Source organism: Diceros bicornis, chromosome 23, assembly GCF_020826845.1.
Source record: "Diceros bicornis minor isolate mBicDic1 chromosome 23, mDicBic1.mat.cur, whole genome shotgun sequence".
Lineage (NCBI taxonomy): Eukaryota > Metazoa > Chordata > Mammalia > Perissodactyla > Rhinocerotidae > Diceros > Diceros bicornis.
In genome coordinates, this window is record NC_080762.1 from 20,516,376 (window position 1) to 20,534,862 (window position 18,487).

Sequence of the window (18,487 nt, forward strand, 5' to 3'; positions counted from 1 at the left end):
GTCCCACAAAGTTTAAGTACCTTTTGCAGATGTAGAAAGGACCCTGTACTATCGATCAATCTATTCATATAGTTGGAACACACAACTCTCTTAAGACTAGCTCATTTTTTCCCATAATATCCATAATGAAGAAAAATATTGGATTGGGAGATTGTGTGTATTAGAAGAGACAAACTCTTCGTACCTGTAAAGTTTGAAACTGGCGATATCATATACATGTATCACTTGAGAATGTTACTGTAAAAGCACTTGTGATGGAGAGGAGAAAGTTTCTAGGTCAAAGTGACGTGGCTGTTTGCAGGACAGGATTCCGAGTAGGCTAACACGCATAGTGAGTTCATGTGAGGTGGAACTGAAGAGCAGGGCTAGAGGAGGCCAACACGAATGGGATGCTTAGAGCCATCTTGTACTAAAGATTGGAGAAATAAAGAATGTCTAATAACAAGAAACAGGGCACTTCAAATTTTATCTAAAATGACCTCAGCATTTATAAACAAACCACAAATTTCCCAGGAAATGTGTTTATCTTGCTTGTAAATCACAGAATGTTTCCCGTTTTGTTTATAACACCTTGTGTTAGTCAGAATTCTATCAGAGAAGCAGTGTATATACATATGTATGTATATACACATATATATATATATTTACAATAGTTTGTGTATATACGTGTACACACATAATTACAATTGTATACAGATGTGATTTTTTTTGTGGACAAAAAGCATGTATATTTATACATGTGTATATGTGATTATCTCATATATACGATTTGTTATAAGGATTTGACCTTACACAATTGTAGGGATTGATTAAACAGTCTCTGTATGGCTATTGTCTTGTGCTTGATGCTGAAGCTTTAAGTCAGTTATAGGCTGACTGTTGCCTTGTGACAACTCGTGAACCACAGATAAGTGACCATGCGTGTAAGCTCTCAAATGGCTGCTGCTTCACATCCGCCATTCAAATCTCCATATAGCTCTCCAGCGGCGCACTATAACCAGGAGCAGGCAAGGAAGAGAAATTGGATTTAACCTCGTCAAGTTGACCTATTATAAAGCCATCATGTCCTTTTATTTCAAAGAAATTTATTGTAGAAGGGAAAATCCCCCCAAATTCAAATTAAACATCAAAATCTTAAAATAGAAAAAAAAATACCTCAAATTATATGAAAGAGATAACATAACTTTAGAACTAATAGGGCATAATATTACACTATATTTAAAAATCATAAATTTAAGGGCCGGCCCCAGTGGCCTAATGGTTAAATTCAAAACACTCTGCTTCGGGCCCAGGTTTGGTTCTGGGCATGGACCTACACCACTCTGTTAGCGGCCATGCTGTGCTGGTGGCTCACATACTAAAAAATAGAGAAAGATGGGCACGGATGTTAGCTCAGAGAAAATCTTCCTCAGGAAAAAAAAAAAAATCATAAATTTAAAACACATATTTTCTCACTGGTACCTGTCAATAGGGCTGGCTTCCTGGACATGTACCTAAGGCAGTCATGCAAGACCCCTCACTCGGAAGGACCCTGTGTTTACAGTTTGTTGCTCGGAAATCATTATTTTTAAATTCTTAATAACTGTATCTTAGAATTTGTGTTTTATAAGTGAATGGGACAAAGGAACATGTGCCAGAGGCCTGGATCTCACCAGGATGGATTCTTTGCCAACTTCTACCCTGTGTGGGGCCAGGGCCTGGGTGTGAGGAGGGATGAAATCATAGTGTGAGGTACTTGGCGCCCATCAGGGTCTTTGCTCAGCCTGCAAGTAACCCCATGCCCGAGGGTATGCGACGTTAAATAAGCAAACAAATAAACAAAAGTTCTATAACTTATATACATGCATATTTTTATATTTATTTATTTCAAGATGAATAAATAAAAATAAATGAACAAATAAGAGACATCATGACAAGTTGAGAGAGACACTGTGGAAAAAGGAAAAAATGAAAATGCTTTTTCCCTAATTTTTGAACAAAGTGCCCTGATATTCATTTTAAAATGAACTCTGCATATTATTTAGAGAACCCTGCCTGTTCAAATACTTTTTAGGTGAAAACTTTTACATTGAAGCAACTGTTAATTAGCATTTAAATCTTAAGACTACAATTTTGAACATTTTCAGATGTGATTTTGCGCATCACACATACTCAATCTTAGTTCAAAGACAAAATTTGATTTTTGTTATATAGACAGGCAATAAGTTTGTCTAAACTGTTCTTTTCTGTATTACTAGAAGATACCATTTAAGTTGTGTATCTTATTTTTCTCTATTTTTTTTCTTCTGTGTATTATATACTTACATGTATTCCCATTTCTTCTATGTTTCTTAAAAATGATAAATAGAAGTGTGTGCACATATACACATGATTTTATTTTTCATTAGAGACTTCTAATTAGACACCTTTCTATGTGCCTGCAAGAAAAGGTCTCTAAGGTCCTAGATGAAGGTCAGATGACTATCTAGCCACCTCTCTTGGTGACAGGATTGTCCTTCTGCTGTGTGTTTGGCTCTGTGACTAAGAGTGACCAAACGGCTTCATTTACCTTAATATGTTCTGATCTTGCATTTGCAGTTCACTAGGGCCTCAAATTTTACTCAGAGTTGTCTGAGTTCTGTCCTTTAGACTTTGAAAGTCTAGACTGAAGATCATGACATACTTCTTAAAGAAAAGACTGTTAGACCATTACTTTCATCACTTAAAATAGGATTGGATGAGCATCAGGGAACATGGTTTATGAAGCAATCTTCCACTCTGTGGGAGATGGGCGACGATGACGGAGATGACCTGCTACTCTGGTCATCCTAGCAACTTAACTTTGCTGCAATAAGGGTTTGATTTGGATTTAGTACCAGGGCGCTCGCCAGGAAAATGAAAAGTTGGCACCTATGATATGATTAAGACCTTTCATTATCTTCACCGGGAGACAAAGAGACCCTGTGATGTTATGAACAAACCGATTTTTTGAATACTCTTTGTCCCAAGACTTGACTGATTTAATATTTGAGAGGTCAAGATACAAGACACTATTCAAAACATGGGGAGAAAAAAGACAAGAGTTCCTGTCATTTAGGAGTTTACAACCTAGTGAAACAAGATTTATAATATAAGGTGCTGTCTGTACAGATTTTTAAAAAATTCCATTCTATTAAGAGATGAGGGACATGAAATAGAAAAATGAATTATTGAAATATTCTGCTTGATTGCCTCCTGCTCCCCCACCTCCCCTGGCACTGGGAGAGAAGAAGAAACCTCTTTGATTCTCCTCCCACTTATTCCTCTGGTAATAGTGACTGTAGCTAGCCATTGTCTCTGACAGTTTTGAGGTTACTTTTATACAATGTAGAAAAATGTCAAAAGAAGATTGCAAAGAGACAGAGAGGACACACAGCCAGTGATCAGAGTTGTAAAAATCAAACTGTGTTTATGTTTATTTTTTAAAGAAAGTACTATGTATAAAAATATTACTGTTACACTGATATTACGCATGTCACTTATTAATAATAAGTGTGATATACCTCTGAAGCTTAGGAACTGGTATTTTTTTGGAATAAAAAAAGAGAGATCTTCTTTATTTTATCCGGAACCTTTTACTTTATGTCTTTATATTTTTAACTCCTAGGTAGAACATCAATAACTTTTTTTTGGGTGTGTGTGAGGAAGATCAGCCTGAGCTAACATCCATGCTAATCCTCTACTTTTTGCTGAGGAACACCGGCTCTGAGCTAACATCTATTGCCAATCCTCCTCCTTTTTTTCCCCAAAGCCCCAGTAGATAGTTGTATGTCATAGCTGCACATCCTTCTAGTCGCTGTATGTGGGACGCGGCCTCAGCATGGCCGGAGAAGCGGTGCGTCGGTGCACGCCTGGGATCCGAACCCGGGCCACCAGCAGCAGAGCGCGCGCACTTAACTGCTAAGCCACGGGGCCGGCCCAAACATCAATAACTTTTAATTTTATTTTACTTTTTATCTCTCATGGTGCTTAGTATATTGCCTACACACAGTAGTCACTTGCTCTGGTTATCTACCCCAAACTCAGTAGCATAAAGCAACAACCACTTTAACATGCTCAAGTATTCTGCGGCTAGGAATTTGGACAGAGCATCATGGGGATTTCTTTCTGCTGCATATTGTCCAGGGCCTCGACTGGGAACACACTGATGGCTGATTGGAATGGCTGGGGGCTGAAGTCATCAGAGGTGACTGCACTCATGTCTCTCGCATCTGAGTTGAGATGACTCAAAGTGTGGGTTTAGCTGTGACTGTAGACCTGAGGCCCTACTTGGTCTCTCCATGTGTCTTTGGCTTCTCAAAGCATGGCAACTGTGAGAGGAAGAGTCCTGAGAGTGAGTGTTCAAATGACCAACATAGAGTTCATGACTTTTTCTGAAATCATGCAGTGTCACTGCCACTGAATTCTATTGGTTACGCCTGAATCACTAAGAACAGCTCAGATTCAAAAAGAAAGGAATTAGACCCCTCCCCTTCATGGGGAAATATCAAGGTCACATTGCAGAAGAGCATAAGGGATGGAAGATATTGTTGCAATCATTTTTATGAAAAACAATGTGTCATTATGTGCAATGAATAGTTGATGAACTTAATTTAATTGAATCCTCAAGCAAAGGAGATGAGACGGTCCTAGCTTCCATGATGCCTTCATGTAATAGGGATGTAGCAATCTGGACTTTTGCTCTTTCTTGCCTCTCTCTGGTTGGTGGTTGTGATGGTTAATTTCATGTGTCAACTTGGCTGGGTCATGGTGCCCAGATATGTGATCAAATCTATTTTGGATGTTTCTGTGAGGGCGTTTTTGGATGAAATCAACATTTAAACTGGTGGACTTTGAGTAAAGTGAATTGCCTTCCATAATGTGATGGGCCTCATTCAATCAGTTGAAGGCCTGACTAGAACAAAAGACTGATGTCCCCCAAGCAGAAAGGAATTCTGCAACAGAGGGCCTTTGAATTTTAATTACAATATTGGCTTTTCCTGGATCTCTAGCCTGCTGGTCCATCTTGCACAGTTTGGACTTTCCAGATTCTGCAATCACATAGGCCAATCCCTTAAAATAAATTTTTATTTGTGTATATATACTTCCTATCGGTTCTGTTTCTCTGGAGAATCCTGACTAATACAGTGGTGTTCTCTGGGCCAGAGGAAATAGAATTGCAGCTTAGAATAGATTGGACAGGATTTTCCCTAGTATTTCTGACTCAGGACTCTTAAATTTTCGCAGGCGAATTATTCTTCTTGATACGGCTTCCAAAATTGGAGTAGTATTGGATCCCAATTAAAAATAAACTTTCGCTTAGTCACTTTCTGCTTCAAGAATCCAGGAATACGATCTTGTACTTCTAGATAATACTGGCAATATTTCCTATCTGGTTGACTTTGTAATAGGCCATGATTAAAAAGTAACCTTTAATATTGCCCTCCTCTTAAAAGCAAGTCGATCAAATACTCTTGGGCAGCTCCCATGCCCTTCAATCAGCAAATAACTATTAAGCATTTGAGGGCTGACTTAAGTATCAGCTGATTAATCATGACAGACATTTATAACAGGGCAAAGGATTTTCATTTATGGGGCTTAATCAGGATATAAACTCTGAGGTTACCTGGCAATTTTGTAAGAAAATCTATTTTCTTATAAAATGTCTTTTGGCTGTTTGTCCAACTTCTCTTTCATTCCATGTTGCCAGTGTCATTAACTGATTTTTAAAAACTAACAAATACACATGATGTCATTTTCAAATTTGTGTTTACTATTCTTCTCAGTCTCTGATCCCCATCATACTTTTATTTCACTCTGGTCTGTGAAGATGTATTCTTTTCAAAATATGTAGACAGGAGACCTTCAGCAACTGTCCTGCCCATGATACCGTCAGACATCAGTAACAAATCAAGGCTTTTTTCAGCTCAGCCTTGGTAAGGCCTGAGAATCCTGCTTGACCTACTGCTCCAGGGAGCCACCAATCGTTGATGAGAGTTGGCACGAGAGAAAATCCATGTGCCAACTCTGCATTCAGCATTATTTGCCTTCAACACTCTGAATGACCATCTTCATTGGATTTCTGGACTATGGAACAAATACACATTAGATACTTATTTTAGTCTTGTTGATAGTGATGTACTTGTTCTTCCAAAAATAAAAATATTTAAAAAATTGTTTAAATCACTTCTGAGAAAAGAATTTACAATATATAAACGACAATGGTAGTGTTACCTAGAAGCTTCTTTCATTGTTCTAATGATAGTCACAAAGATTATGGGCTTTGGTGCTCACTAAGTGTTTTTCGGTTAACTGGCTTATGCTATCTTAGAATTAATAATAGTACTTTATTTTTTTTTCAGTTCTTAACTGAGAAGTATGTGGTGGCAGAAATATGGACAAAAAAAATTTTCCAAAAATACAAATCCTCCATAATAACTCAAGGAAAATTTTGATATGTGCTATTCTTCTTTATTGCTGGAGGTAACACAAGCGAAGTGGCATGCAAACTGTCCCGTATTTAAGCTTGTGTATAGCAGTTCATGCTTCATAAAATTCTTTGTAATCTCACTCTGCACTTTAATCTTTGAGATATGCATAAAGAGTTATGAAATTTTCTATAGATGAAAGCAAATTATGACCCATTAAGCACAAAAGCAAATGAAATAGATAAATTAAAGTCCTGTGGCAGATCCAAACTTCTCTATGTGGCTTTACTGGTTGTTCCGTATCATGTTAAAACCAAAGGTTGCAGCTGGAGCAGTAGTGCATGAAGCTGAAATGTTTTCCACTATTCTTTGCTGTAATTCTCTTTATATTTTTTAGGAACGGTGCAAACAACTGCGGAAGTTTTCACACATAGCCTCCATCTGCCAACAGCTCAAGCTGGCAGCAATGGGCAGCTTTTCAGGGGTGTGAACAGAATTGATTTATACACACCGCTGGATCTGTTCCAGTGTATTTTCTCAGCCAGGACCAAACTAGTGCTGCAAATGAGCTGTACCGTAGGCTTTTATCTGATGTTTACTAGGTTACACACACCAAGTGCTCTTAGAAGCACAGGTTAAGAGTGGGGATCACATTAATCAATTCATGGCAGAAGGAAAGAAAAGACTGTCATATTATGAAGGGTGGAGATTGAGCAATGGTTAGAAGAACTTAGGAGAAATGTAGCTAAGCTTCACAGGTCCTGCTGAAGATGAAAAACAGTGGCTGCAATTAAAGCCATACCTTCTCAGAGCAGAGTGAGAATTTAGGGAAACGAAGAGGAATGTGGAGGGAGTAGAGATAATAGGGTGGCTGCACATAAAACTTGCTCCTTTTGCCAGCATCCAAATCTTACTCATGGATTAGCAGGGATTAAAAAAGAACCAAGTTTACATTACTCATAAGAGTACTCTATTTTTTGCAGTGTAGTGATGTAATCAAGCCCCCTTCTTATCTATTTGGCACATATGGAATACCTAACAACACATTTTCTTGCTTAATTTTCCAAGTACAATAGGTTAAATGTTAAACTGAACTAATATCATTCAGGTCACTGAACTTAATACTTTGAAGTCATTATTTCGTACATTGAGTGTCTTGTTTTTGAGAGTTGAAAAGGATGACGTCTTTTTGATGTGTCTAGTTTCTCATAGGGAATTTGCTCAGGCATGGAAAATGATTCTTATTGTAGGATAATTTTCTACTAATCATGAGTGCACGTTGCATATTGTGACTCATTTCTTTGAAGAAACCTGAAAGCATGTTTAATTCTTCTGATAGGAAAATTGAAAGTTTTAAACAAATTCTCATATTTGGAATTTCTTCTCAGAAAAGATCTCTATATTTATCAACTTACAAGTATACTTCAATTCTGTTCTGTAAACATGACAACAATTTTCCTGATGACATTTTTCTTAAAGAAAAAAACGAAAACAGCAATTATAATTGTTGAAAAAGGAACAGTTTTAAGCAGCCTCTCTATGGAGATACTACAATGGATTTATAGGAATATTTTTGAACATTATTTAACCTCATTGTTAGAATATATTATAGATTTTATTTGCTAATGTAGACTTCAATTAAACAATGTACAGTTCCATTGAATAGCATAATTTTCCATAAACATAGCATAATATTTATGAACTGAAAAATAGGTTCTGGTTGACCTAGGGAACAGAGAGGAACTGGGAGGGAGGGGACTCTACTGTAGGCATGGCAGGCATCCGGACCAGAATCAGGAGAGACAAGACCAGCCCTGAGGTCAAGTTATAAAAGTGCTTATTCCTGAGTCAAAGTGTATGGAACAAATAAAATATCTGGACCCAAATTCAGAACCAGAAGCCTAGGCTACAACTAAGGGGTTAGTAGCCTATGGCAGTTGAAGCAGGGAAGACAGGTGAAATCTTAAGGAGCAAAGGTTGGAACCTCAGTTTCTGTAGCTAATTAACGAGACTGTCTACTCTTGAGGGCAAAGCCCAGGACATGTGGGCTTCCCTTTCCCGAGATGAAGGTCCTTTTTGCCTGGCTTCTGCTCCGAGCTTCCCGCCAGCCACTCTGCCCCACACTGCTCCTGCTGGACCAACACTCGTCCTCTTCCTCTCCTTGCTATCTCCTTCCCATGCTGGGGAAACAACTCTTCCTGGTTCTTTCCCACTCCCTCTATCCACCTTTTAAACATGTCTGCTTCTTTCAAAGTTTCTGTAAATCGCACTTCTTCTGTGCTGCCACCCGTGGTAACCTTTGGCAGAGTTAGATGTCTCTTCCTCAATGTTCTGTTGATACGCCATTGTTGTACATATCACTTTACCTGGTAATTACTTGTTTGTATGTCTGTCTTCACTTTTAATCTGTGCGCCCCTAGAAAGCAAAGATTTTGTTTCATACAAACTCAAATCATTGGTGCCTAGTATATAGTAAGATTTATTAACAGATTATCAGATGGAATCATGTTGTGTTGCATTAACTTTCCTCCACTCTTAGGAAACAAATAACAGGTTCTTTACAAGATTTTGAAACGAAAAACAAGAAAATTCGTACCTTGAGTATAGAGTTCCGGACCTGCACTTAAAAAAAAAAAGAAAATCTTAAAAATCTTGAAAAATGCTAACCTTGTACAACCCAAAGTAAAATGATAATAATCCTACCAGTTTACCATTTTTTTTCACATTACTTTCTAGAACTTGACCATACGTGTCGATATTTTACATAGCTATATTCATCTTTAAAAGTCTGTGATTTTTACTTAATAGCATATCACGAATATTGCTCTAGTTTTTGATGTTATCTAAAAATGATCAAGTGCAGAGAGCTGGCCCCGTGGCTTAGCGGTGAAGTGCCCACGCTCTGCTGCTGGCGGCCCGGTTGGATCCCGGGTGCACACCCACACACCGCTTGTCAGGCCATGCTGTGGTGGTGTCCCACATAAAGTAGAGGAAGATCAGCATGGATGTTAGCCCAGGGCCAGTCTTCCTCAGCAAAAAAAGAAGGATTGACATGGATGTTAGCTCAGGGCTGATCTTCCTCACACACACACACAGAAAAATTATCAAGTGCAGTGATTTCATGTTACATATGTTCTTCTAGGTTTAAGTAAATGAAAATGATGAAAATCTCACCCACTGACCATAAATTCTGAAGATTTTTTTTTTCTTTCTGTTTTATTTAGCCAGATCACCTTCTATGAAACAAAAATAAATGCCACAGGAGAATCAATTTCTACAATAGATAACTGTTACCTGTAAACTTCAACACTGTTTTAAATTCTCTGACCAGAGCTGTAGACATCAATTTTTGGGAGCATTTAGATAATGCTAAACATAAGCAAAATATTTTTGACCAGAAAGCTATAATCTGATTGTGACATAAAAAGTTTGAATATCTTATGAATGTCTTGTCAAAACTAAAAGCCTCATGCCTAGAGATAGGAATGTGTTCACTCTCTATGTACCCAACTTCTTTATCTGACCTTGCTCCTTCAAACATGCACTTGTTACAGAATGTCAGTCACTAATGAGGCCTAAAGTAATTGAGGCTGATTGAGCTGGCAAGATGCTGCCTAATTAGAATGATAAATGGAACTGGCTGATCAAGAACGGAGGAGTGAACGGCACAGAGGGCATTAAACAAGGTCACTCTGTCAAGGAGGACCACTTATCCGACTCCCCTCCCCCCCAAATCATGACCGTCCTTCATGCCATGGGAGCCCAACACTAAACAATGTATGCAGATCATTGTACGTGGAACTTTCTGACTCTGCTTTCTTAGGCAAAGTGTGGTGAGGATTTAGTGATTCCTTGGGTAAGTCATTCAGTGTAAACACTAAAATCAAATACCTGGAGCCATATAACTCTCTGTCTATTAAGAGTGAGGATTTACAAATGCATTAGTTTTCTAAACAAATACAGAGTACCTCAAAATTTGCCCCATGAGTTTATCGTGTTAGACTTTCCACACCCCATGGGAAATACATCAAACAACTTCACGTGTTTGAAGGACACAGGACATTTAGTCATAGGGTTTTAGAACCTGAACCACATTTAATCAATCTTTTTATTTCATAAATTTATCTATTAAACTCATTTGAATTTTATTATTTTAGCATTTTTTTCCTTTTAAACAAAACATCAATTTTATTCTTTAAACAGACATGGGTGTAAATATATAAAGATAGACTCACAAATAGTTCAATGACAATGTAATTTTCACTCAGCTTATTTAGTAATGTCTTACTTATTTGCCATTATCTGGAAGTAAATGTTCTGGGAGAAAGCTGCACCTATTCACCTACTAATCCATATTTTAGTCATTTTTAGTACAAATCTCTCTAAAATGTACAATACAGCTGTGAGAGCACCTATCCCCAAATTTCCTGAAATATAGCCTTTGGTGGCACATGACCATTTTCTAGGACAGCTGATTCTTGTAAATCTAGGCATAGTTTTAAAGTTTGTATGTCTAAAGATGCAGTTTCCAACTTCTCAGAACACCTAGCTTTTTCTCAGTATAGCTGAAATTCTTTGACCTCAGATCTTTAATCTGAGTTTGACAGAAAGAATCTCAAATAAAAGACAGATGTAGTCTACTCAAAACAAAAGTAGGTAATCACCAGTGTTTTGGGAAAAATAATTAATAAAAAGTAACATTAAATTGATATAACATTAAAAGAATTCCATAAATGGCGTTTAGAATAAGTAATTACCCCATGCCACTAGAATCTCTTTTATTAGTCTATCTGCACTTTTTTCAATCATAAATAAGCAGAGTGTTTTTCTAGTTCAGCATTTCTAGAGGTCCTTTCTCTACCCTTTTACCTCTATAGTCTTCCCTAAGGATTCAATTACAGGTATAACCCTTCAAGATTCACAGGTAGCTACATCATATCTCTGGCAGTCACAGCTGTTTGCTTGACTCTTTGAGTTACTCTGAAATCCACTGATTTAGAGGGGAACGGTTAAGAGGGTATCCTTTGAGGTCAATGATGCCTGCCCTCCAATCCTGTCCCTGTCATTTACTAGGTAGGTGGTTTTGGACAAGTTTCCTGACCTCCATAAAATGGGCATAATGATGTTCACTTCCTTGGCTTGTTTTGAAGATTAAAGGAGATGATGTATCTAAAAAGCTTAGCATTGTGGCTGGTTCATAGATAGTACTCAGTAAGTGGTAGATAATGATGTTGCTTAAATACTTAGTGGAGGCACCTAGGAAATGAATAAAACTTTTCTTTCTGTCTTGCCACTCTTTGCCCTTCCGCTGCTCCCATTCCCCAGTGTGAGATTGGCATCCTTCTTCCCTCTACAACATTTTTTTTTTCTGGCAAAGAGTCACTTCCAGTTTCTGTCCTTTTGATAACCATCCTTTCTCCATCAATCTGCAGCCCCCTACCACCTTTGCACCCAGCTGTCATATTGCCCCTCCTTACCGCATTGAACATCCTCTGTCATATTGCCAATTCTTCTCCCACTGACACTAGACATGACCAAAACTGTCAGTCATCTCTTTCAGGCTCACTTATATCCACTTCATAAATGTATTAGACAGTCCCTGCTTTATGAAACAGAATACATTGAGTGCAACCTTTTCTTGATTCAGGGTCATGTCCATGAACAACAATTATTGTTCTATCCTATACAGTTATAGGAACCATTGAAGTATAAGGTTGCCTGTCCTTATGCTAAATGGATTTCTTTTAAAATTTATTATCAAGAAAAATATGAATTCTCTAGGTGAAGGTGGATATGTCCTGTTGTTTGACAATGAAACATATCTATATTGCCCATGTTTTATGCAAACATTCTCTCTCTCTTTTACTTGTACTTCAGTGGTTTTCTCTTTCGTTTGCTTGTTCTTTTTGTTTCCTGTTATTGGAAAGAGTAGGGAAAGAGCTTACTGTCCAATGTCTATAGCCGGTGTATTTATAATCAGAATATAAGTTCTCCTGAATGTGATGACCTCCAATCTTTCATCCAGCTACAAAATTACAATTCTAACACAATTGACTTTTTGTTCAATAGGTATATTTTATATGTGATTTTATTGTCATTACTTTCACATCTGTTTTGGAATTAGGTGAGAAAAATATTATATACACATATTTTAGAAATTGTATTAGTTTCCTAAGGCCGCTGTAACAAATTACCACAAATTGGATGGTTTAAAACAACAGAAATTTATTCTCTCACAGCTCTGGAAGCTAAAAGTCTGAAATCAATGTGTTGACAGGGCCACGCTCTTTCTGACAGCTCTAGGGGAGGAGCCTTCCTTGCCTCTTCCAAGCTTCTGGTAGTTGCCAGCAATCCTTGGGTTTCCTTGCTTGTAAACCCATCACTCCAACTTTTGCCTCCATCATCACATAGTGTCCTTCCTGTGTGTCTCTCTATGTCTCTGTTTTCTCTTCTTGTAAAGACATTAGTCATTCAACTAGGACCTACTCTAACCAAATATGACCGCTTCTAAACTTAATTCATTGCATCTGCAAAGATTCTATTTCCAAATAAGGTCAGATTCTGAGGTTCTGGGTAGACATGAATTTTAGGAGAACACTATTCAAGCCAGTTCAGACATGAAATTTCTTTGGTTTTCTGTTTGGTTATATTTCAGTCAGCACCACCATCTGTCATCTCTCTGTGGTAATTCTCGCAACAATATTCCCTTATGTGTTCCAATTTCAAGACTTTGGAAAAATGATAAATCGGGGCAAAATAAATTATACTGGTTAAATCAGTTCACCTGTTAATAGTTGTTAACATTTTTATCCTGGATATCACGTTTCTAAAAAGGACCACTACAAGGCAAAGAGCAATCACTTGTGTCTGCATTGCAGCCCTTGCTGGTTGGGATAATGGCAGAAACTTTCAGATGGTAGCTAGAATCGGTTAGCAGTGAAGTATTGGTCTTGAGTAGGCAGCACCAAATAAGCAAGTGATAAAATTCAAAGTGGGAAAAGTGAGAACAGCCCATAATCCTCATTAAATATATTTATTTGTAAACAACATGCTCAGAAATATAGTTTAGTATAAGGGCTGATTATTATCTCCTCCTTCTGAATTTCCCATTGTAATAAGGGAAAGTACTGTCCACTCATTTGCTCTAACCAGAAACCTCAGTGACACTCAGATTCCTCCCCATCCTTCACCCTCTGCATATAGTCAATCATCACATCTTGCCAACTCTATCTCACACTAACAGGTATTTTATTTCCTGCTTTCCATCCTTCTTGTGACTTCCTTGGTTCAGTCTCTCATTACCTCTCATCTGCACGATAGTGAGAGTTATAAAACTGGTCTCCCTGTTTCGACATCCTATCCATGTGATCCCCCACCTCAATCCTGCTGAGAAGATGTTCTTCATAAAATAAAATTCTGTGCACGTTGCTCGTCTCATCAAAACTCCTCAATTCCTTTCCATAGACTAGAGGATAAACTTGATACACAGTAACAAGGCATGAGAGAGTTGTAATGATCTGGTTGCCCCCTCTTCCAACCTCATTTCCCCACACTCCCCACATGTAGCCTGTGCTATAATCCAGCAAACAGCTGGATTATACACACTTACTAGATACAGCTCACTGTCTTTGTGATGCCTTCTTTGCCCATTTCCCAGGCTGAATCAAACATTGCCTTTTCTCTGCTCATATAAAATCTTAAAATATATACCACTAGTACATTGACTACATATTATTTTGTCATATTGTGTGTGTGTATTTCTTCTACAAATAGAATTAATGCAATAGGAGAATAAGATGGGCTTTGGGGGCCACATACATAGTATGTCAAATCAAGTTCTTTCACTTTCCAGCCATGTGCTAAGCAGGGTAGAAAAAGGAGGGAGTAAATATTCCAAGGGAGAGAGTGGGTTCTGGGATGATATCAGAGAAGAATAATTGGAGAGACTTTTATTTCCTGATGAATGAGAATGAAGATGGCTGACATATACAGAATCAGTGGAGACTAAATAAACAGGATCAAAAAAATCATCTGACACATTCTTTCATTCAGCAAATATTTTAGTGTCTATATATACCAAGGATACAACAGTGAATATAACGGACTAGATTGTTGCCTTCATGAAGGTTTTAGCTTGCTTTTGTGTAAATATCTGTTATTTTCATTTGTTATCTTTATTATCTCCATTGCTTAGCAAAGTATCTGTACAAACTGGTCAATAAATATGTATTAATTTAACTGAATAAAACATAAAATCAAGAGTTGATTTTTGTAAGGAATTATGAAACATGCAAAAAATACCGGACCATCAAGATGCTCATTTTTCAAACCGAGTAGTTTGTGGAATGAATGTTCCTAAGTACTTTTCTCTATTAAAATTTTTGTGTGCTGTCAGACTGGTGAAGCAGTCCAAAGGAATCAATCAATACATACCGGTAATAGCAGACATCAAACTTTTCAGCATCTATAACATCTATTATGTGTTCCAATTTTTAAACTAATACAACTTTAGCAGAGGAGGACACAATGCGATCAGAATTTATACCTAATCTCCTAGGTTATAACAATCTAAGTGTATTTAAAAAAAAAGGCAGGAACTTCAGATATACCTTTTAGCCAGATAATGACAGAAATAAAAATGGTAGTCTGCAAGACTTAATGTTATCATTGTCAACATTATCATCACTACCAACAACTAGATGTGTTGAATAGCTACTCTGTGTGCATTATGTACTAATGTTACATTACTTGCCTAAAAATCAAATGCCTGATTCTCACGCAGATAAAGCTTGTAATATAACAGAGGAGATGAGAAGTTCACCCCAATGCTGCCAGCAGAAATACTCACACATATAAACATGAATGTGTGAGCCATTGCTAAAGTTGAGAAACTGATTCTTATCAAGTGATATATCAGCTAATTAGTGGTTGGTGCTTTTTTGACACACATTCTCAACTTAATGATTTATTTACTTACGTGTGATCAGTTTTTAAGTTTACATTATGAATGAAATCAAGGTTATCACATAATCTGCACATAGACTACCTCAATTTGCTCTGACCCCTAACTTCTATTAGTTAGCTGGTAGACATTTCACAGGAGAGGAGTGGGTGAGAATGTCAACAAATCGAAACATTCTCATCATGGCAGCCAACAAAAGAACTAAAAGTATCTCGAACCAGGAGGATCCTTTTTATCTGCTAAAGAGGAAAAATGGTCGTTTGTGATATTTAGTTGGATCCAACTCAGTGACTTTATTAATAGAAAAATTCAGGCATTAAGCAAAGAAAGATTCTTTTTCTTGGTAACATTGTTAAAAATCAAGGAAAACTTATTTCCTGGACAGTGAAAGAAAATATGAACACAGCATTTCCCAATGTTTTGAGAAGATTGTTCTTTGGGGACAAGATGAACTAATCAACTATTCTTTCTATCATGTGTACGTGACCCCCTTTCTCAAGTTGGTTTTTCTGGGTAGCATATGCCTTCAAATCGATGCTTCTTTCACATTTTGGGCCATCCTACGACTAGTGTAATCATGAATGCAGCATAGTGGGTTTACTCAGAACCACACTTTCACTACATGTATCTGTTCCTACGTGACAATTTGGTGCTTATGCCCAACTCCAACATTTGTGATTGCATTAAATGAATGTCAAAAGCAGTAAACTCCTTCCTCTGTAAAATTTCTAGTTGTTGATGGTTAAGAAAATGGAAGAGCGGAAATCTAGGACAGAAAAACAAAAAGGGGCTAACTGGCGGAATCTAGTTCCAGTGGCAATAATAACACAAAATCATTTTCTTCATAGAATTTTGTTTGGAAAGTGCACCTGAGGAAGCAGAAGGATTAGGAAAACCTTGCCAGTCACTGCAGGGTGCAGCTAAAGGCAGGCTCATTGAAGTTTCAGTTCAAAAATGATAAGGTTTAATAAATCTCTGTGGGTAGATTTATCTCGTAATTGCAGATCATATTTAGAGGACTGGACTAATTAGACTTGTTTGTGTATGCTTTAGGCTTAATTGAAAGTCAGTTTTTCCTGTGGTACTTCAAAAAGATTCTTTGTTAATGTGGAGTTAACTTTTGTATAAGCTAAATTCTAAAACATGACTGTGTTTATCTTCTGTGCATTTGAATTGTATGCTGCTCTGCTGTTATGAAATATAGTCACTTTTCTAAACAAAGAGAGGATGCTGATTTCTTTGGTCTATAATTTGTGATACTAAAATATTATATTTAGATATAAATCTTAAAGAGAATCCAAGAAGATATTTATGCCAAAGTGGAGATATACATTAATAAAGAAAACAAAAGGATAATAATAAAAAAATTTCCTCTGTGCATCACCCTTTTTTTAACAAGGTCACTCTTGATGGCTGATTAATTGTTTAAAAAAAAAAAGCTAAGCCTAAAATACTACACCTCATTGCAATAAAAATTATAATATCTTTGAAGTATTTAAATTAGCATAGATACAAATAAGACTAATGTTATATGTTGATTCCATTGCTAGGCCATTATTATTTAAATTTCACATTAATATTCATCCATTCTGGAATTTTGTTTTTGGATTTCCATAATGTTTCTTTTGGTCCTCATTAGAGTAGCTCCATACATGTGCTTCTTATTGCTAATGTGGCTACATTTTTGGGGCATGCCAATTATGAATGAAAATCACAGTTATTTAAGTACACTGCCATAGAGATCTTTATGTAATACAGCAAACTTCCTCGTGATTCAAGTTGTTTTTGAAATTATGAAAGGAGTGCAAAAACAGCAGGAGAGTTTTGATATTTTCTTTGTGGCAATCTTTTCCTGGAATTATTTTTCAATTTTCCTTTCCAAGGCTAACCTTATGAATGAACAGATCATGTGTACTGTTACATGGTAAATTTGGAAGTCATCAGAAAATCTCTTTTACCTCAAAATAATGGTATTCTACCCTCAGTCTCTAGTTATATGCTATCTGAATTTTCATCACTAGATATTTCCTTAGGTAAAAGTTAATATTCTTTTAGTTAGTAGAAATGAAGTTGATCAAAACGATCCCAATCAAAATCCTAGTAGGTTACTTTCTGGATGTTGACAAATGATTCTAAAGTTTTTATGGAGAGGCAAAAGACCCAGAATAATCAACACAATATTCAAGTAAAAGAATAAAGAGAACTGACGCTATCTGACTTCAAGAGTTACTGAAAAAGCTACATAATGAAGACAGTGTGGTAATGGTGAAAGAATAGACAAATTGATCAATGAAACAGAATAGAGAACTTCAACAAATGGTACTGGAACAACTGGATGTCCACATACAAAAAGACTACTCTAGAAACAGACCTTACACCCTTCACAAAAACTAACTTAAAATGGATCATGGACCAAAATGTAAAACATGAAACTATAAAACTCCTAGAAAATAACATAGGAGAAAACCTAGCCTTAGGTATGATAATAACCTTGTAGATACAACACCAGAGGCACAATCTATGAAAGAAATAATTGATAAGCTAGACCTTGTTAAAATTAATAACTTCCACTCTGTGAGAGACAATGTCAAAAGAATGAGAAGACAAACAACAGACTGGGAGAAAATATTTGCAAAAGACACATCTGATAAAGGACTCATCCAAAATATACAAAGAACTCTGGAAACTCAACAATAAGAAAACAAACAAGCCAATTAAAAAATGGGCTAACGACTTTAAGAGACACCTCACCAAAAAAGATATGCAAGCGACAAAAAAGTACCTAAAAAGATGTCCTGTATGATTTGTTATCAGGGAGATGAAAATTAAAATAGCAATCAGGTACCATTACAGAGCTGTTAGAATGGACCCAATCCAGAATATCGACAACACCAAACGCTGGTGAGGATGTAAAACAACAGGAACTCTCATACGTTGCTGATGGGAATGTAGAATGGTGAAGCTACTTTGGAAGGCAGTTTAGTGGTTTCTTACAAAACTAAACGTACTCTTACCATATAATCCAGCAATCGCACTCTTTGGTATTTACCCAAAGGAGTTGAAAACTTACGCCAGCACAAAAACCTGTGCATGGATCCTT